General features: G+C 37.5%; 1 long non-coding RNA gene across 2 annotated transcripts; it reads left to right on the forward strand.

Annotated features, from left to right (window-relative positions):
- The first annotated feature begins 15,834 nt into the window (after nt 1-15,834).
- Nucleotides 15,835-21,736, forward strand: LOC140891268 (uncharacterized). 2 transcript variants are annotated; one of them, XR_012152475.1, is made up of 5 exons: nt 15,835-15,971; nt 17,915-18,007; nt 18,466-18,550; nt 19,110-19,757; nt 21,494-21,736. It is a non-coding gene; the product is annotated as an uncharacterized lncRNA (long non-coding RNA). The 2 variants fall into 2 exon arrangements; XR_012152474.1 differs by lacking the exon at nt 19,110-19,757.
- The last annotated feature ends 852 nt before the right edge of the window (nt 21,737-22,588 follow it).

Here is a 22,588-nt window from a genome sequence, read left to right on the forward strand (position 1 = left end):
TGTAAGGAATTATTGATATTTTGTGAATTATGGAATTTTGAGGAGAAAAAATAAGAAGTTTAGAAGAGAAAGGAAAAGAAAAGAAGAAAGAAGAAAAGAAAAGAAAAGAAACGTACAGACTAAAAAGAAAGGAACAGTGATGGGCCATATTATTGGGCCTAAGTTTAGCGCGTGATGAAGCGCTAAAGAATGGAAGAGAAAGAGCTAACGTGCAAGATACACATGAAGGAGAAACTTGAGAACAGAGGCCTATGCGCGGGCGCGTGATTTCTGGAGCGGGCGCTTGTCGTTAAATTCTGAACTTGGAAATTTTTATTCGGAAGGAAATTTTTATAATTTCTTGGGCTTTTGAGTGGGCTTTGTGAGACACAATAAAAGGGAATTTTTCATCAGACTAAGAGGGAGCCGCCACAACAGATTATACGATATATCAGAGAGGTTTGATCGAGAGATTTTCCTGGGATTTTCTGGAGCTTCATCGTGAAGAACGAAGACGGAGTTTGATCGACCGGATACGGCGTCGACGACGGATTTGTTTCTTTAATCTTTTATTTTATTCTGAATATGTTTGAATGTATGGATTATTGTTTTATTCAAAATTTTATTATGAACTAAATTTTTAGAGTCTAGAGGTCGGATGGAACCTGGTGTAGACAATCTCTTGAATTTTTGATTTTATTGATTTGAATTTCTTCTAGATTAATTGTTTTTTCTAGAATTGATTGTCTTTTCAATTATCTGATCAATAATTGATTTGTAATATTTATTTGAAATCTGGCACTTGGGAGAGGAGATTTTGAATAGGACCATTGGAAAATACACTGTTAATTGTTTATCTGACTCGGGAGAGCTTATAATTTTAACAGAGCTTTTAAAGAGAACATTGTTTTGAATTGATCACTGCAAGTAAATTCTTAATAGGGATATTGTAATTAAATTGTAGTTGATATATTTTATTCGGCACTCGGGAGAGGGAATAATACACGTAAGTGTTCTTGGCTATTAATTCTTTGAAATTTCATGAAGATTAATTAATTAGGATTGATTGTTGTTGAAACCAGGTGAAATCTATACCTCTAGACCATTTTCTCTGATTGATTACTCCTGAAAGTTGTTTGCGTGCTATCTAAAATCAACTGATTATTTATTTTAATTGCAAAATTCTTGATTATTGATTTTCTAGATAAAGTTTGGATTATTCTAATTACAAGCACTATTAGTTTCATTTTACTCCCTGAGGGATCGATACTTGATTTTATCACTATATTAAAACTTGACACTCGTACGCTTGCGAGGAAATTTCACTACAAGTTTTTGGCGCTGTTGCCGGGGAGTAAATTTTGATTATTTTTTAGTCTTGTTACCAATTAGTCTAGATTTTAATTTAGAGTTTTCTTTTATTTTAAGTTACTGATTAATTTTTTATCTTTTAATTGCAGTCTATGCAACGATCTCAAAGTGCTAATTCTCTACTGTTTGATCCGGAGATCGAGCGTACTGCACGTGCTTTAAGACGAGCTAGAAGAGAAGAACTTGAAAGAATGGCTGAACAAGAAGCAAACCAAGCTCCCCTAGTGCCTATTAGAGATCACTTCAGACCGACGATCCAGGCTCACTATTCTGGAATCGCTCGAGGAACTATCAATGCAAACAATTTTGAGCTGAAGCCTGCATTGATCAACATGGTTCAACAGAACCAATTTAATGGGAGCGCCACTGCCGATCTTTATCTACACCTACGCACCTTTTTGGAGATAACCGATACGGTAAAAATTAATGGTGTGTCTGAGGATACTATACGCTTACGCTTGTTTCCGTTTTTTCTCAGGGATCAAGCCAGAAGTTGGTTGCAATCACTGCCGCTTGGAAGCATCACTACTTGGGAGGTGATGGCAGAAAAATTTCTTGCAAAATATTTTCCTTCTGCCAAAACCACCCAACTGAAGATTGAGATCAGTACTTTCAGGCAGATGGACTCTGAACAGCTTTATGAGGCATGGGAAAGGTATAAAGAATTACTTAGACGTTGTCCTAACCACAATTTTGCAGATTGGGAACAGATTGAGTGGTTTTACAACGGACTGAATGCGCCTACGAGAATGAATGTGGACTCAGCGGCTGGAGGTACTATATTTGCGAAGGATCATGTTCAGGCTTATGATATGTTGGAGGAGATGACGGTCAATAGTTTCCAATGGCCATCTGAGCGTATAGGAGTCAAGAAGCCAGTTGGAGTGTATGCAGTGGATCCTCTCACGTCCATCACTGCTCAATTATCTGCACTGACTACACAGGTAGCTTCTTTGAATAAAATTAATGTTGCAGATTCAAATGGAGTTGAAGGATCACCGACCATAGAGCAAGTCAATTATATAAATCCAAATGGCTACCGAGGATATGGAGGCTATAGAGGTAACCCTGTCCCAAATACTTATCATCCTAGCTTGCGTAATCATGAAAATTTTTCGTATGCTAACAATAAAAATGTGCTGAATTCTTCGGGATTCAATACAAACAAGGATGAGGGCAAGCAGTCGTTGGAGGATGTGGTTAGTACTTTTGTGCAGGAATCAGGTAAGAGGATGGCAAGAACTGAGTCTCGACTTGACAGTTTGGAGACGCACATGACCAACATGGGTGCTGTGTTGCAGTCCATGAAAACCAGCATAGGGCAGTTGGCGAATGCACTGAAGGACAACAACCGCGGCCAGTTCCCTAGCAATACTGAGGTAAATCCCAAGGAACAGTGCAATTCCATAGAGTTGAGAAGTGGAAAAGAAGTTGGAGTTCAAGAACCTGCTGTTGAAGAGAAGAAATTTGAGGAAAAAGTTGAGGAGAAGGAGCCAAAACCGGAGCCAAAACCGATGTATAAGCTTCCACTTCCCTACCCGCAGAGGTTCAAGAAGAAAGCATTGGACGAGCAGTTCTCCAAATTCTTGGAGATTTTCAAGAAAATTCACATCAACATCCCCTTTGAGGATGCTTTGGAGCAAATGCCGAACTACACGAAAATTATCAAGGAGATGATGTCCAAGAAAAAGAGACTGCTAGAGAACGAGGTGGTCAATTTGAATGAAGAGTGTAGTGCGGTGCTGCAAAAGAAGATGCCACAAAAGCTTAAGGATCCAGGGAGTTTTATTATTCCTTGTTCTATTGGCTCTTTTTATTTTAATAATGCACTTTGTGATTTAGGGGCCAGTATTAATTTAATGCCATTATCTATTTACAGGCCTTGGAGTTGGGAGACATGAAATCGACTAAGATTTCATTGCAATTGGCGGATCGGAGCATTAAATATCCACTAGGAATTGTTGAAGATGTTCTAGTCAAGGTGGATAAATTCATCTTCCCAGCGGATTTTGTGGTATTGGATATAGAAGCAGATCATGGTGCTCCGCTCATTTTTGGGAGACCATTCTTGGCCACGGCAGATGCAAAAATTGAAGTGATGAAAGGGGAGTTGTCAATGGGTGTGGAGTGTGAACGGGTAATCTTCAACTTATTTACGAAATCACCTAATCCACCCATCGAAGATTTGTGCTCAATTGAACCGGTTATGACGTTGGAGTGTTGTCAAAGAGCTGATTTAGCAGTTGATTCATCGAAGGAGAAACCGCCAAATTTACTACCAAAGATAGCCACGAAGAACAAGAAAGCAAAATTTAAAAGATGGTTCGCGGAATTTATTTGGCGAGTGAAAGAGAAAGGGAAGAATTAATCCGGTGAAAGTCGGGCTGACGACTATAAACCAAGCGCTTTTTGGGAGGCAACCCAAAATTTTTGTTTTTTTTTTTTAGTTATATTTTTTTTTATTCAGTTTATGCTTTAATTTTATTTTTGTTCATTATTTTTTATTTTTGACTTTGAAATTAGTATTGATAATTTTGGAGCTTGATATTATAAAATTTTAAATTTTTCAGGATTTTGACTTGTGGCAGTAGCTTATGCGCGCTCTCTCAAGAGTTGAGGGTGCCCGCTCAAGATTTTGGAGTTCATACCAGAGGCTCATGCGCGCCCGCGCGCACTCCACACACCGAAGCCATGCCAATAGCGCTTCCCTAAGCGCTATCGCGCTGTTCAACCGCGCTTCCTAAGCGCTATCGCGCATCAATACCTTGTGCTAACAAGCACCACCATCGGCGCTGCTCCAAGCGCTAACGCGCTCCTTCACCCCTCCAAATCAGGCGCTATCGCGCTCCGTAATACCACATCATTAGGCGCTATCGCGCTCTTCACTAGCGCAACATCAAGCGCTAACGCGCGATTGAACAGCGCTATCGCGCATGCATGACTTCAAGAGTTTAAAGGCCCACTCCAGAGTCTACTCCTCCCAGACTTAAATCACGATCCCTCGTTCAAGTCCATCTCTAAATCTCACCCACTGGCGTGATCATCGTAAATCTTCGGCTCAACAAAATATCATCATCTCAAGGATTGTGATCTTAATTACAAGGCAGAGATTCTCAGAATTGGTCTTGCTCCATCTACGCTTGTTTCTGGGAATTCGCTTGTTTCTGGGAATTTGAAGAATTTGGAAAATGTATTCGTGAACGGTACAAAAGCTGAAAGTTTATCTCTTACATTTGATTTTTGATAAATGTTGTGATTTGAGGCTATTGGGTTGTCTGAGTTGTGGAGTGGAGTACGTTTGATGCAGTGAAATTCTATATCATTGTATTAGTGCCTACCAAGTGTTTGTTGAATTGCTTGGGTTATATTTGAACATGGTTGCTGGAATTGTTGGGAGTTTATTACATTGTTTGAGACATTGTTTGAGGCATTTGATTTGAATTGAGTTGAATTATTGAGTTACAATGCCACCGAAAACCAAAGGGAAAGGAGCAATTTCTTCGTCCTCTGCTGCTTCTTATGATAGACACAGATTTTGGAATGCCACAGCAGAGGAGTATTGTTTTGATGTAATGGAGCGAGGGATGCACAAAGAAAGAGGAATGAGTTTGAGAGAGCATAGTGCGCTGGCGTTAATTGAAGCTAAGAGAAGAGGTTGGGAGACATTTGTTAGGAGTCCACCAGATGCTGTTATATCATTGATTCATGAGTTTTATGCAAAATTGATGGTCAAAGATGTGAATCTGAAAGTTCGAGTTCGAGGAAAATTGGTGCCTTTTGATAAGAGTACAATTAACAGCCTTTATGAAATGCCAGATTTGGACATTGCAGATGATGAGTATGAGGTATTCAAGAATCAGTCATATCCAAATAACATTGTACTTCAGACCTTGTGTGAGGATGGGGCGGAATGGAAGAGGAATGCGAAGGATGAAGTTGTTACATTTCCATCCATATTTCTTCGACGAGAAGCGAATAATTGGCATGAGTTTGTGGCTGCCAGGATGTTGCCATCTGGGCATACATCCGATGTGACTAAGGTTAGAGCTGGACTGGTGTACTGCATTGTGACAGGGAAATCCGTTGATGCTGGGAGAGTAATTCAGGAGTCTATTATTGCTGCAGTTAGGGGTTCCTCGACTATCAGTTTACCCCACTCGTCTTTGATTACTCAACTTTGCCGGTTAGCTGGTGTTGTGTGGGATGATACAGAGCAGATTCTTCCAATTCGAGGTCCTATAAGAATTACTGGTGCATTGAGACGGGACAAGAAGAAGAAAGCGGCCAGTACTTCTGAACAGGCAGCTGAACCACCGCAACCCTCGGAGCCATTACCACACTTTGAGCCAGCTCCTTCCTATTTGGAAGGACCTATGTCACTACCGACGCATCCGGCCACTGAGTATTCTACTCGTGATGATTCTACGGCCGTGCTTACTCAGATGAAGAAGCAGTGGAAGATGATGCGAGCACATATGACATACATGCATGACTTCACTGCCGCTCTTGCCCAGAATTATCCGCCCACTGTTGTGCCTTATCCAGCTCCTCCGCAGTGGTCTTCTGATGATACTGCTGCTGCTGCACCTTCGTTCCATGGAGATGATGATGATGACGCCGAGTCCTGATGCTCGGTGTCGAAGGTATGAGTCCCTTGTTCTTTTTATTGATTTTTAATCATTAGGGACAATGATTACATTAAGTTTGGGGGGAGAATTAGTTTTTGATTTAGTGATTTGGTTGTTTGGTTGATATTTGAGTAGTTGAATTTTATTGTGTGCTTTATAGATAAAATTTTTAATTGTTGTTTTTGTTGAGTTGAGTTGAATTGAGTTGAGAAAGAAATGGATGCATGGCTGATGAAAATATTTTTGTGCTATAACTGAAATCCATGATTGTCTACTTATCTGACAAATATTTTTGAAAAAATGGAACCAATTAGATGAACAATTTCCTATATACTTTGTGATTAATACTTGAATCTGATGTTTGAGACATACAGACATAGATATGATTGAGGCATTGTTTGAAATTTTTGGGCCTAATTTTCATTGAATTTATCCTTAGTTGCCCATTTGAGCTACACTTGTATATTAGTACATTGAGGTACGAAAATTCTGAATTTGTTGTGAAAATCATCTTTAACTGCTGATGATTATTCTTTTTCTGCACTGATTGAATTTGTATGATTTAATTGTGGATTGAGACTTGTCTAGAACTAGTTCAAACACTCTTCGAGGCGAAATACGGGCAAAACTGAGATTAGGAATGATTTAGGCGATTTTTCTGAATTCGTTTGAGCCTTTCAAGCTACCCTATTACTATTTTATCCCTAGTACCTTGTTTGAGCTTTATTAAAAATCGAATGGCATGCATGTAAATGTGTGATTATACCCCCATTCGTCATTATTTCAAGATCCTACATTGACTACCTAATTAGCCTAAACACTATTTCCTACCTTTAAGGGAGTATTTGAATGCTAAAATGTTGTATGCTCCTAGCTTTATTTGTGAAAAAAAGGATTGGTGTGGTGGATGAATTGAAAAGATGAAAAAAAGGCAGTAGAAAAAAGAGTTGAAAAATGTGGTTGAAAAAGTTGTGAAAGAAAGAAAAAATTTGTGAGAGAGTTGTGAAAAAGTTGAGAAATGAAATGAAGGAAGAAAGGATGTGAAATTGTGAATGAAAAAGGAGTTGAAGTTAGAATGAGCATGAATATGAATTACTCCTTATTTTGAATTCTTATCCTTCATTTGTAGCCGTGAGCCAGGCCTTACATTATGAGCCAATTAAGTCCTATTGACCGAGTCTCAGTTGCCCAATATACTAGTGGAGAAGAGTTGCGAGAATTTAGCATATGGACTGTTCATTGATGCTTTTAATGATTATGAATTTTGATCTAAACACTTACACACTATTATTCGTTGCATTTACCTGATTGTGAGTGTTTTTGATTAGTATCTTATTTTTGATCCTATTGCTACCTTGAAAAGACCTCATGATCTATTAATGTGTGAATTGAATTTGGACAAGAATGGTGTTTTGAAACGTGAGTTGCGGAGATTGTGAGTTTATGCGGTTATTTTGTTATGATTGAAACTTTCAAGTGTTAGTTGGGTGTGATATGATTGGATTTGATATTTTTGAAATCATTGTTGAGGCCATTGCTCCATAATATTTCTTGACTATTCTTGTTGTTTTTTTGATAGAATGAGTTTTTGGAATTTAATAGTTTTGCTCGGGACTAGCAAAAGTCTAAGTTTGGGGGTATTTGATAAGTGTATTTTATACACTTAATTTATATATGATTTTAATTGTTAAATATTTGTTTCGAGCAGATTTATGTGGGTATTGTTTTGTTTTTGTGATTGTAAGGAATTATTGAGATTTTGTGAATTATGGAATTTTGAGGAGAAAAAATAAGAAGTTTAGAAGAGAAAGGAAAAGAAAAGAAGAAAGAAGAAAAGAAAAGAAAAGAAACGTACAGACTAAAAAGAAAGGAACAGTGATGGGCCATATTATTGGGCCTAAGTTAGCGCGTGATGAAGCACTAAAGAATGGAAGAGAAAGAGCTAACGCGCAAGATACACATGAAGGAGAAACTTGAGAACAGAGGCCTATGCGCGGGCGCGTGATTTCTGGAGCGGGCGCTTGTCGTTAAATTCTGAACTTGGAAATTTTTATTCGGAAGGAAATTTTTATAATTTCTTGGGCTTTTGAGTGGGCTTTGTGAGACACTATAAAAGGAAATTTTTCATCAGACTAAGAGGGAGCCGCCACAACAGATTATACGATATATCAGAGAGGTTTGATCGAGAGATTTTCCTGGGATTTTCTGGAGCTTCATCGTGAAGAACGAAGACGGAGTTTGATCGACCGGACACGGCGTCGACGACGGATTTGTTTCTTTAATCTTTTATTTTATTCTGAATATGTTTGAATTTATGGATTATTGTTTTATTCAGAATTTTATTATGAACTAAATTTTTAGAGTCTAGAGGTCGGATGGAACCTGGTGTAGACAATCTCTTGAATTTTTGATTTTATTGAATTGAATTTCTTCTAGATTAATTGTTTTTTCTAGAATTGATTGTCTTTTCAATTATCTGATCAATAATTGATTTGTAATATTTATTTGAAATCTGGCACTCGGGAGAGGAGATTTTGAATAGGACCATTGGAAAATACACTGTTAATTGTTTATCTGACTCGGGAGAGCTTATAATTTTAACAGAGCTTTTAAAGAGAACATTGTTTTGAATTGATCACTGCAAGTAAATTCTTAATAGGGATATTGGAATTAAATTGTAGTTGATATATTTTATTCGGCACTCGGGAGAGGGAATAATATACGTAAGTGTTCTTGGCTATTAATTCTTTGAAATTTCATGAAGATTAATTAATTAGGATTGATTGTTGTTGAAACCAGGTGAAATCTATACCTCTAGACCATTTTCTCTGATTGATTACTCCTGAAAGTTGTTTGCGTGCTATCTAAAATCAACTGATTATTTATTTTAATTGCAAAATTCTTGATTATTGATTTTCTAGATAAAGTTTGGATTATTCTAATTACAAGCACTATTAGTTTCATTTTACTCCCTGAGGGATCGATACTTGATTTTATCACTATATTAAAACTTGACACTCGTACGCTTGCGAGAAAATTTCACTACAATAGGGTAAGCTCATATAGGGACTTGATGGTCCCGAATAACATGGAGATGTGAACTCACTGCTAGTTGTATCATTGAACCATTGAGATTCACACAAGTACTAGTTTTCAAGATCCGAATGAAATTAGTTTAATGAGTTGAACGGCTTATAAAAGAGTTTATAAGCGAGATAAATTAGAATTATGACTTCTAAATGAGAATAAAGAGGAAGTAACTTTTAATTTGTGAAAGTGTTCCAAGATTAAAAGTTGACTTAATAAATAATTCGTTTTTGAACATGGTGATTTTCAAACCTATAATTATGAACTTGATTAAATTAATTCTAGAATTAATTATAAACTAGTGGACCTTGTAGAGTCCAAATAAAAAAATTAATTCAAGTGTTGGATTAATTAAAGACTATTGGGTCTTATAGAGCCCAAATGAAAATAATGTTGAATAATTATTCTACTAGTAGTCTTCAATGAGTTCAAATAGAATTTAATTAATTTATTGGACTTAAATGGGTTTGAGTTTTTTTAATTAATTAAATGTTAAGTTTATGGTCCTTGTATGTATATGTTTGACCAAAAATACATACAATACATGTGAGAGAGTAGAATAAGGGTTACAAGACAAGATGCACAATGTAAAATTCATGCTTGAACTTTTTTCATAACACACTTCTCCAAGAACAAAAAAACTCTCCTCCCTCTCTGCTCTACACCATATGGCCGAACACCCTGTTCACTTATTCTCTAATTTTTTCCTTTCATCTTATGAAGTTTAGGCAATGGATTCTCAATGAAAAATTATTTATATATTCTAGTGCATATATAGGGTGGATCTATTTTGACTAGTCGTGAACCTAATTTGAAGCAGAAGCCATTTTTGAGCAAGGTGTGCTCTTGGAAGCTTGTTCCATTTTTGAGCAAGGCGTGCTCTTGGAAGCTTGTAGAGGTGGCCTAGAATTTCAAGAACTAAGTTTTTTACACTTTGGTTGGAGCCATCATCAATCTTTTAAGATTGATAGGTATAAGTTCTTAAACACCCTATATATGTTTATGATTTTCAATGCTACACAAGTGCTCGATTTTTACATAATATTTTAAACTTCCGCCGCGTTTTTGGGCACAAGAGATCCGAGATCCAACAGTGGTATCAGAGCCATGGTTTCTCTTTATTGTATAGCATGTGTTGAATATTGTATTGAGGTCAATTTCTAACCGCATGAAAAAACCGAATCTACAAAAATTAGGGGTTGTTTTTCATTTTTTTTGGAAAAATGTTGCTCCGCGTTTCAAGATTCCCTTTGGGAAGCAAAGGCAGCCTACGGGCTGCACATTTTAAGAAATTTTTTTTTGTAGGCCGGAATCTGGAGACGGAGCTCCGGAAACGACTATGACGACTAGGGTTTCTAAAAGATGTTTTGGAATATCTAAGTGTTATGAGTTCTAAGTTGTTGAGCCATTGAAGTAGTTGATTTATTATGAAAATTCAAAATTTATAAAATATATGCATTTTCTCATGAAATAAATTATTATAATGGGACTTTGATTATTTATAGTAAATGTTTATTTATAAGAAATTCGGTTATAAATAATTTAATTGGAAAGTAAACAAAGGAGTTTGTTTATTTTGTTAATTTAATTTATAATAGTGACGGTTAGTGATTGGACCAAGATATATAATATTTGATCAATTGATTAATTGATGGTGTATGATATGGGATATTATGCATGAAAGATGATCAAAATCCTAAGCGTAATTTTTGAGGTGTATGCTAGGATATTTTATGTTGAATGAGTTGTAATAATTATCAAATTTAAAGTGGGATTGGTTTATATCCAATTCTCATCCCATGAAATGTATTTTATTTGCCATGGATATTTTATTATAAAATATTTTATAGTGGAAGATCAAGATTGAAAGATGGTGTGCCATGATGAATTATGAAGATCCAAGACATGTAAATATTGGACTCTTATGTAATTGTGCATTTGCATCCCATGCATTTTTTAGGATTGGACCTAGACCCGTGTTTGGCTCATACGGGCCAAATAGTGTTAGGGAGATTAATCATCCTTGTTAGTTTATTATTTATAATATATGCATGATATATTATAAATAATGAGTATGTACGCTATTATTTTATAATAATAAAGTTGTATGAATCCGACAATCATACGAACAAGCATGACTAGTGTTTAATTAATGATGAGACCATTTCAAATTTAAAAAATGGGCTTAGTTTATAGCCCGTTCCCATCCCATGATATGTATCCTATTTTTCATGGATATTTTATTTTAAAATATTTTATAGTTGAAGATCAAGATTGGAAGATAATGGGCAATGATGAATTATGAAGATTCAAGACATGTAAATATTGGAAGCTTATGTAATTGTGTATTTGTATCCTATGCATTTTTTAGTATTGCACCTAGGCCCGTGTTTGGCTCACACTAGTCAAATGGTGTTGGGACGATTGATCATCCTTGTTAGTTTACTATTTATAATATATGCATGATATATTATAAATAATGATTATGTGCGTTATTATTTTATAATAACAAAGTTGCATGAATTCGGCAATCATACGAACAAACATGATTAGTTTTTAAATTAATGATGAGACCATTTCAAAATGAAAAACCCTCATTTGAATAAGATTCAAAATTAATATCAAGCCCGAAAAGGGCAATTATAAAGATGTTTATAATTTTCGTGTTTTTCATCGACGATGAATGCATGATGAATGCTATGCGCGGTTAGTGCTCGGCTCATATTATTAGGGTGCATGGATGTCGGAAAGTTGTGACATCCATTGACACGGTGATGAGAACTTCGTGGAACTCCCATGATTTCAGCTCATATTTTTTGGGAAACTCATGACGACCGTCCATTAAGGTTCGACATCGATGGGTAAGGCTTGACACGTAAATATGATCGACGTTATATTATTGGGTCCTCATCAAGATTGAGGCAAAAATTTACGTAGAGGGTTGCAAGGAGATACAATTAAAAACTACCTTTTAGGAATTATGATTAGCTGATATTAGTCGGGATCATGATTGGCTAATTCAACCTTACATACCTACTGAGGAAACGAGTTTCCCGTTTTTCGCTAGAGGGTAGTGAAAATGTCAAAAACTGTAAGAGCACAAATTTATGAAGTAAAAGTCCATAATTTATATCTTATTAAATATTTTAAAATAGTAATTAACATTTATCTATTATTATTTTTCGGTACAAATTTTTTGACATGTCATCGATTCACAATCATTGTCTGCAATACTCAACAAACATGTACTGACCGGTCCGAATTACCTCAATTGGCTAATAAATATGAAAATCGTCTTGAATTCGGAAAGGATATTGTAACACCTAGAATTTCCTCTTACATAAACCGTATGCATAATTAGGATAATTAATATTTTAAATAGAATAATATAATAATTTAAATTAAAGGTTTAAACGACTTTCATTTATCATGATTAGCTGTTTTAAATTTATTTAGGATTTTTAATCCGGGTATTTTAGGAGTTATGAAATTTTTTAGGAAAATATTATTTTGAGCTAGTTGACGGGACGGCGACCGATCGAGATAAATGTTTTATCGATATTTTTGTCTAAGGATTTTAAGAGTCTAATATAATTATTTTAAGATCTATTTTATTGAAAAATTTCAGTTTTATATATATAAATATTTTAAAATTCATTTTTCACCTAATCGGGCCATTTTATGGACTTTTAGGGCACTTTTTAAAAAGGGCTTTTAATAAATCCGAAAACTTACCATTTTATTTAGGATTCAAAATGTTAGTGTTGGGCTAACCCCTTAATTATTTTCTGAGCCCATAATCTTTAACCAAAATACTCATTGGGCCCAAAGTCTATGGCGTTTTAAAGCCCGATAAAAGCCCTAACACTACCTTCATCTCCTTCACTCGATCTTTCTGTCTGAGAAGGGGAACCTTGCGCCGTTTTTTCTCACTAGCACACACCTCACACGAAATCTTTATCAAATTTCAAGATTTTTGCGGATTATTGATCACCACGCCCTGATCTTCGTTTCTATACCTTTATTTTCCGGTTTGAGGCATGATTCGATTTCTTTTCTCGACATTTAGTTCGTATACTCACTGTTTTGATGTGGAAAAATATGTGTTTGCATTTGTATTTGGTTTTGGAGCTCAAGAATTAGCATACTCACCGCACGGCTCACGTTTTGCGTCATGGCCACTCTTTTCTGTTTTTTTTTTCTCTTTTCCTTCGTTTGTTACGGCTCATGACTGATTCGAGCCTATTTTCCCCATTTTGCTAAAGGGCTAGACCTCTTAGGATCATGTTTTATGCAGTGTGACAGGGTGATTGCCTATGCGTCGAGACAGCTGAAGATTCATGAGCAAAATTATCCGACGCATGATTTAGAGCTTACTGCAGTAGTGTTTGCACTCAAGATATGGATGCACTACTTGTATGGTGAGAAGTGTAAGATTTTCACTGATCACAAAAGCCTCAAATACTTCTTCACGCAGAAGGAGTTGAATATGAGGCAACGCAGATGGTTGGAGTTAGTGAAGGACTACGACTGTGACATTAGCTACCATCCGGGTAAGGCTAATGTGGTGGCTGACGCTTTGAGTCGGAAAACTTCAGTAGTGGCTTGTTTGTCGGTGCAACGGCCTCTCCAGGCGGAGATAGAGAGGTTTGATTTGGAGGTCTACTTGTGTGGTCTCACGCCGAGTTTATCCGCTTTAACAGTACAACCTACCTTACGAGATCGGATTAGAGATGGACAGTTTTCTGATGAGCAGTTGGTTCTTATGAGGCAGAGGGATGAGGCCAAGGGAGGCCTACTTTATATAGTCGATGATGGCATTGTACGGTATAGAGGTCGGATGTGGGTGCCGAGTTTGGGATAGTTGAGGACTGAGATCATGACCGAGGTGCACGCGTCTCCGTACTCCATCCATCCTGGGAGTACGAAGATGTACCTAGACTTGCTGTCATTGTATTGATGGCCAGGGATGAAGCAAGACATTAGGCGCTTCGTATCCGAGTGTTTGACCTGTCAACAGGTCAAAGCAGAGCATCAGCGACCAGCAGGGTTGCTTCGACCACTCCCTATCCCTGAGTGGAAATGGGAGAACATTACTATGGATTTTGTGGTTGGATTGCTGAGGAGTGCTAGAGGATGCACCGCGATCTGGGTGAATGTCGATAGACTCACCAAGTCGGCGCATTTCTTGCCGGTGAGGACTAATTTCACCATGATTCAGTATGCAGAGCTGTATATCCAAGAGATTGTCAGACTTCATGGGATTTCAGTTTCGATTGTGTCAGACAGAGATCCGAGGTTTACTTCTTCTTTCTGGAAGAGTCTACATGCAGCTTTAGGGACGAAGCTGCAGTTCAGCACTGCTTTTCACCCCCAGACTGATGGACAGTCGGAGCGGGTTATTCAGGTCCTTGAGGATTTGTTGAGAGCCTGTGTGATCGACTTTCAGGGCTCATGGGAGTCGAGGCTACCTCTAGTAGAGTTTACCTATAACAACAGTTATCAAGCGTCTATAGGTATGGCTCCTTATGAGGCTCTTTATGGGAGAAGGTGTAGATCTTCCGTGCACTGAGATGAGGTTGGCGAGCGGATTCTCTTAGGGCCAGAGTTGGTGCAGCAGACTGCAGATATTGTGTTGCGGATTCAAGACAGGATGAGGACCGCATGGATTCGTCAGAAGAGTTATGCTGATCGACGACGACGCGACCTTGAGTTTGCCGTAGGAGACCATGTATTTGTGAGAAGCGCGCCCATGAACTGCGTGATGCGTTTTGGTAAAAAGGGCAAGCTCAATCCGAGGTTTATCGGTCCATTTGAGATTTTGGATAGGATTGGTACCTTGGCTTTTCGTGTAGCACTGCCTCCTAGTCTTGCAGCGGTGCATAATGTATTCCATGTCTCGATGCTGAGAAAGTATATCTCCAACACCTCGCATATTCTGGATTTTGAACCTCTACGTCTGGCGTCAGATTTGTCGTTCGATGAGCGACCGGTGCAGTTTTTGCCACGTGAGGAGCGGAGACTGAGGACGCGAGATATTCCCATGGTCAAGGTCCGGTGGCTAAATCATTCTGAGGAGGAGGCCTCCTGGGAGGCTGAGACCGACATGCAGACGCGTTATCCGGATCTTTTCGGTACGTATCTCGATTTCGAGGGCGAAATTTCTTTTAAGGGGGAGAGAATTGTAACGCCTAGAATTTCCTATTACATAAACCGTATGCATAATTAGGATAATTAATATTTTAAATAGAATAATATAATAATTTAAATTAAAGGTTTAAACGACTTTCATTTATCATGATTAGCTGTTTTAAATTTATTTAGGATTTTTAATCCGGGTATTTTAGGAGTTATGAAATTTTTTAGGAAAATATTATTTTGAGCTAGTTGACGGGACGGCGACCGATCGAGATAAATGTTTTATCGATATTTTTGTCTAAGGATTTTAAGAGTCTAATATAATTATTTTAAGATCTATTTTATTGAAAAATTTCAGTTTTATATATATAAATATTTTAAAATTCATTTTTCACCTAATCGGGCCATTTTATGGACTTTTAGGGCACTTTTTAAAAAGGGCTTTTAATAAATCCGAAAACTTACCATTTTATTTAGGATTCAAAATGTTAGTGTTGGGCTAACCCCTTAATTATTTTCTGAGCCCATAATCTTTAACCAAAATACTCATTGGGCCCAAAGTCTATGGCGTTTTAAAGCCCGATAAAAGCCCTAACACTACCTTCATCTCCTTCACTCGATCTTTCTGTCTGAGAAGGGGAACCTTGCGCCGTTTCTTCTCACTAGCACACACCTCACACGAAATCTTTATCAAATTTCAAGATTTTTGCGGATTATTGATCACCACGCCCTGATCTTCGTTTCTATACCTTTATTTTCCGGTTTGAGGCATGATTCGATTTCTTTTCTCGACATTTAGTTCGTATACTCACTGTTTTGATGTGGAAAAATATGTGTTTGCATTTGTATTTGGTTTTGGAGCTCAAGAATTAGCATACTCACCGCACGGCTCACGTTTTGCGTCATGGCCACTCTTTTCTGTTTTTTTTTTCTCTTTTCCTTCGTTTGTTACGGCTCATGACTGATTCGAGCCTATTTTCCCCATTTTGCTAAAGGGCTAGACCTCTTAGGATCATGTTTTGAGATGGTGGTGGTCAGGTAAGGATTAGGGTGAAAGGGGGCCGATGGAGTTTGGTTGAGCGGTGGGTTGCAGGGGTGTGAAAGCCGTGGTGTGTTGGGCTGGGAATGAAGCCCTCGGCCCAGCCATGGTTAGCATGGTTTGAGCCAGGGCTTGTGCGTAATGGTCCTGCCGGCCGGGCTCCGGCCATGGGTGGTCGGAGCAGGGGGTGAGAAGGAGAGTCTAGAGGTGATCGGCCGGGGTGGCGCAAGGGAGATGGGGGTGAGACGTGGGCTAGGCTTTTCTGTTGGGCTAGGATTTGGTCTGGGTCATAGTGGGCTGGTCCGGGTCAAGTTCGGGTCCAAGTCGGGCCGGTTTTGGGTTAGTGGTTCAAGTCATGGGTTTAATTATTATTTGGGCCTAGGTTGTTGCAGTGGGTTTAATTAAATAATTGGGCTTAGGATAATATTAGGAGTTAAGTTAATTTTATTTGGGATTAAATAAGTATTTGGGGCCTAAGGTATTATTAGGACTTAAGTTAAATTTTTAATTGGGCCGGAGGAAATAAATTTGGTTATTGGGCTAGACTTAGTTTCAGGTCTTAAGTTAAGGGGCAACAACTCGAATCAGCCGTGATAAAATAATAGTCCGTAAATATATATTTAATAGAAGTATATGTAATATTTTGATATGAATATTATTTTTATAAAAAGAATTTAAATATGTATTTACGGGCAAAGTTTTCAAGGAAAATTAATATTTTAATTCACGATTCATGCATATGATGTACGTTAAATTGATGGCATGTGAAGAAAAATAATTTTTGGGAAAATTGATGTGATTTGTGACAAACACGGGACTGGAGGTCGGGATTAGAGGTGCAAACGAATCGAATCTAGCCGAATAATGGTAAATTTTAAGGTTCGAATTCGGCTCGATAAGAATATATTCGAGTTCGAGCTCGATTCGAAGTTCGATAATTTCAAATATTTTGGCTTGAGTTCGGCTCGAAATGAAGTTCGAGTTCGAGTTCGGTTCGAAATATTCGAACCTATTCGTGAATTTTTCGGATATTATGGTTCGAAAGCTCGAAATGTATATATATTATTATATAATTATATTATATTAATTAAATATTAAGGCTCGCGAACTATTCGCGAACTATCGAACGGAGTAATTTATGCTCGAGCTCGGCTCGAAAAAATGTTCGAATATGTTCGAATTCGGCTCGAGTTCGATAAGCTCGAATACGAATCAAATATTTATCGAGCGGGCTCGTAAAGCTCACGAATAGGTTCGGTTCGTTTGCACCCCTAGTCGGGATACCGGGCCCGATGACCTTTTCACTTACGATTATGAGCCTATGGATCCCCAAAGGTTGGGTGAAGTGGCATAGGGCGTTAGGGGTTACACCCCACAGGCCGCCACCACGTACGATGGATTTAGATCGATCAATCGAATTAGGTTACACTTCACTGATATGACCTACAGCAAAGATTTTTATGACTATGACATGCCATATTTATGTTATGTAATTATGATATGATTATGTTACGATTTATTATTATGCATATGATTTTACGTTCATGCATGCATTAAATCCTCATGTTATTTTATATGCGTCGTGCTTGCATGTGGTTTTATTTAGTAGTATTCGTTATGTATATTATAGAACATGCTGGCCCTCTAGGCTCACTAGATTTAAATGGTGCAGGTGAGTCTGATTCCGTAGCTGATGATGTGGTCCCGACTGGCGGCGAGGATCTCTGAGCATCTACTGTTAGCTTGCTTGCCCATGACCATTGCAGTATTTATTTTCGCACTTTTATGAGATTATTCTGAGGATTGTATTGAACTATTTACAGTGCATGTTTGCTATTTTTACCTTTCACGTTATGATTTTACCATGTTCGAGTATTTTTAAACTATGTATTTTCGCATTTTGCGATATCGTATTTCTCGCGCTTACATTATTTTAAATTATTCGAACAATTTAAACTGCTAGAGTTCAATCAATTTATTATATATTATATCACGTTGAATAAAATTATTTTTAGTAATGACGCATATATGTATGTGCATATATGTGGTATTTAAATCTATATTTAAAAAAAAAAAATTTCTTCGAGTTTTCGGGCGTTTCAGATATCATATACACTTGAGAAGCCACTCTCTGTTGAGGCTTCGGCTGGTTGCATTCATGAGGAGCTACAAAAGTTTAAAGATTGTTGTGACCATGACTTGAGAGCCAAGTTTTATATGCAGGCTTCTATGTCTGATGAGGTGTAGAGGCATTTTGAGGATGCTAAGAATGCTGCTGAGAGTCATATGAATCTCAAAGAGCTTTTAGGTGAGCAAGCACACCTACTTAGAATGTAGTACTTAAAATCCAATCTACTAATTCACATATATTAAATTAAATAAATATTATGATTATTATTTTTTTTAAGTTTAATTGATTTAAATTCTTTATTTGAATTATGTGTTAATAGAATATCATTTATTTATTCAAATGATTTTATTGTGCAACTTATTTATTTTAAATATTTTAAAGGTATAAAATTGCTTATTTAAATGATTTTAAATGTCTAGCTTATTTAGTTAAATTATTTTATTTGTCCAAATCATTTTAAAGGTTTTTATGCTGCTTGTGTATTTATTTAAATTAATTTTAAACGTTCGTCTAGTTGTTTAAATTATTTTAATCGCTTTGCTATTATTTAAATATTCCATTTATTTCAGTGACATCAAAATATTTAAAGTGTTGATTTTAATTCCTAAGATAGTGCCTAATTTTTTTTTTTTTTTATAATTATGATTTTAATTGCTTTGAATTAATTGCTTATGTTTCCTTTAAAGTTTAAGTGCTCAAATATTTAAGTTATTTATTATTAAAATTTTTGAGACAGTGGCTTCCGGTTCCGGTGTATGGCGATGGTGGATTTCGGCGGTGAATTCCAAGATTTGTTATTTTAAAAGCTTAGTAGGGAGGTAGGAGGAAATTTAGATGAGAGTTCAAAAGTTAGGAATTTTCGGGTATCAGAAATAATTTTTATTGTTATTGCAATATTGGGCTTATTATTTAACTTTTTCAAAAGTTAGAATTTTCATAAACCCGGATTAGTAAAACCCAATTTATTATTTTAAATTTGGGGTTTTTAAACTTAGGAATTTTATTAGGGTAAGTTAGTAGGTAAAGTTGTACTATAAAGTTGTACTTTTAAAAGCAACACACACACACCTACTTTTAATTACTTACACCTATACATACACACACATGTGCACACAACACACTCAAGTTTTTTAACACATAAATTATTTTAATTGGAACCCTAGCCACCCAAACCCCTCACTACCCGATCTCTCTCACTCTTTTCTACCCCTCCATCGGCTGTTCCCTCTCCTTCAGCTCCAGCTGCCGCCGCCGCCGCCGCCGCCTCCTGCCGCCGCCGCCGTCATCGGAAGACCCTTTAAGGAGGTTGTTCTAGGTGTTGGTCAAGAGTCTCCAGCCACTTTCCCCTCCTTCTCTTCGATTTTGTGGGTAAAAGTTAGCTAAGGCAAGTATAGGCAATTTGTTGGGCTCATTCAAGCTATATATGTTCTTGCTCATAATCTCCTTTAATTTTCGAAAATGCTTGATATTATATGCTTGTAGGGTTCGAATTTTTGCATAATTTCAGTATGGTTCATGTGTAATTTTCGAAATTGGAATTGCTATAGATTTTAAGGAGTTGCATGATGGTTTGTGATTGAAAGCATGAGGGGTCTTGGTTGCATTTGATAATTTTCGAAAATTCAGAAGTTCATGCCCTTTAAATTTCGTATTTTGCATGATGTTAGGGCTGAAATTGAAGGTTGAGTATGCATTTTGTGGTTTGGAATTTGGTTCCATTGATTGTACAAAGATTGAAGGCTTTTTGGTGCATAATCTTGTTATTTTTGAATTGTGGAGTTGAAGTGTGGTAAGGGGCTGCCAAGGTGCTTGTGCTAAGTCCTAAGAAATGGTTTTGAGTGTGTTTGGTGGTTTGGAAGTAGGTGGGGGGGAAAGGGAGTAGGGCTTGGTGGTGTTTCCTCCAAGTAGAAGTGTGGAAAGATGAGGTTGGCATTGGGCAGAGCAGTCTGAGTTTGGGGCAGGGGAGGTGTCATATGAGGTCTGGGCGTGGTTACGGCTGGTCCTAGGTCAAGTTAATGATGTTGTGGCCGCGTCGGTATAAAATGGGCTTGTTTCGGGTAAGATTTCAATAAGTTATGGATTTTTTTAGTTAAGGTGTCGATGCAGAATTTTAGAGGGCAAAAGTGGGCTGTCCGGAATGGGTTTTTGTTCAGGTTGCATAGACTGTCAAATGAGGTTGAAAACAGGTCCTATGATTAGTTTGTAGTGTTTGGAGAGTGTCGGTTTGAGCAGTGTCAAATTTGGTTAAAGGAAGATAGAGTTAAGCGATTTTCGGTGCAATTGCTCGGGTTGTGCCTTGTATCTGAGAATTTTGAGTTAAGGTTGGGTTAGCACCGAGGGGCAGCAACTTACTCACCTAATACCCACATTTATGTGTTGAGTATTCATTCATATAAATGCATACATGTGTCTTTAAGCCTTGGTCATGGGTCAAGCAAAAAGGTTACAAAGAAAGGCTCTTTCATGCATGCTAAGTATTTTAATGCCGAGTCAAAGAAGGAAAAAAAAATAAAAATATTTTTGAACGAAGTGATTTGATTGTGACGGGACAGAGTATTGATGGGTAGGGGATGCCTCACTCACTTGCCATAGACGGGTAGATCGAGATCGGGAGACATCCCGGGATCCCTACCAAAACAGAAGGGCAATGTGGGGCCGGAGAAATCTCGGTATCCTTGCCAAGGAGGGCAATGTGGGGCCGGGAGAAATTTCGGTGTCCTTGCCATAATGGGGCAACGTCAGTCGGGAGAAATCTCGGCGTCTTGCCGGCATAGTGCACTGCAGCCATTGATCGATCAAAACAGAGGGTCACAATTCAAGGATCTAAGTTTACAGTTTCACTTTCAGTATAAGTTTGACTCGTCTTATTTCATTTAGTTTTCAGTCATGCATGAGTTTCAATAAAGTTAAGAAAGTTCCAGAGTTTCATAGCTTGAGTTGACGTGTGTTCATCGTTTATATGTTGTCTCATTCTTTTGTAGCATGCGCATCTTTACAGCTTATGTTTCAAGTATATTATGTATTGTATTTTTAGTATTACTGCAGTTATTTTAAACCCTTGTTATTACACTGTTTATACTTGCTGGATCATTAGACTCACTATGCTTGTTTGATTGCCAGGTGAGGAGGAGTTTGTAGGGACTGAGGGGCAGGGTCCTTGAGGGGAGGTCTCCGGCGGAGCGAGGCCCTACGACCGTTGTTATTTCATGTTTTCGCATTAGTTTATGATTGTAATAATGAGTTTAAACTTAAGTACTTTTGGTGATAGCCATGATGTGTTTTCCCTGTGTTTGGAGTTTTTTTGTTTTTAAAGTCTGTTATCGATATTATTGCAACCGTGTGGGGTTTCCTTTATTTTCTTTATGGATGACTGTCGTAGTTTGAAACCTTCTTTTCTTCTACGTCTTCTTCTTGTCTTTTATGCTTGTATGGTTGCTTGAGACAGGTTGGCTTGTCTACTTACAAACAAGTCATGACAATTTTTTTTTTTTTAAAAAAATCCGTATTTTATTTTATTATTTAATTAATTTTAGAGGTTGGGTCGTTTCATAGACATTCGACAATCAAGGAGCTTATCACTTTGCGCATGCGAGATGGGGCTTCGGTCCATGAGCATGCCCCGAGGATGATTGGGCTTGTGGACAAGCTCTTTGGCATGATCTTGTGTTGCCATCCGAGTTGACCAAGGATGTGTTGCTCTTGTCACTGCCGAGCTCGTTTGATTCTTTTGTGTTCAACTTCAACATGAATAAGATGGAACAATACCTTGAGGAGTTGGTACACATATTACGTATGAGTCCACAATCAAGAAGGATAACCAGATTCTTTATGTGGGTTCTTCATTTGGTGCGAAGAATAGATCAAATGGGAAGGGAAAGAAGCGTTCTACCTATCCTCCCTAGAAGAACGTTCCCTCAAAGAGGCAAGCTCTGAGTCCTATTGTGGCAGCCACACCAGTAACGGCTGACAAGACTAGTGACATCTGTCATTACTGCAAGAAACCTTGACATTGGAGGCTTAACGGCAAAGAATATCTTACCTAGAATGGTTACGAAAAGAGTATGTTCTACATTGAAGTAAACATTTCAATTAATTATGATTCTCGGGTATTGGATACCAGATTTGGCTCATATCTCTTTAATGATTTTTAGGTGATGACAAGAAGTAGGAGACTCAGGGAAGGTGAGATCTTCTTGAGGATGGGCAATGGGGCTA

The sequence above is a fragment of the Henckelia pumila genome, chromosome 3 (assembly GCF_033568475.1).
Source record: "Henckelia pumila isolate YLH828 chromosome 3, ASM3356847v2, whole genome shotgun sequence".
NCBI lineage: Eukaryota > Viridiplantae > Streptophyta > Magnoliopsida > Lamiales > Gesneriaceae > Henckelia > Henckelia pumila.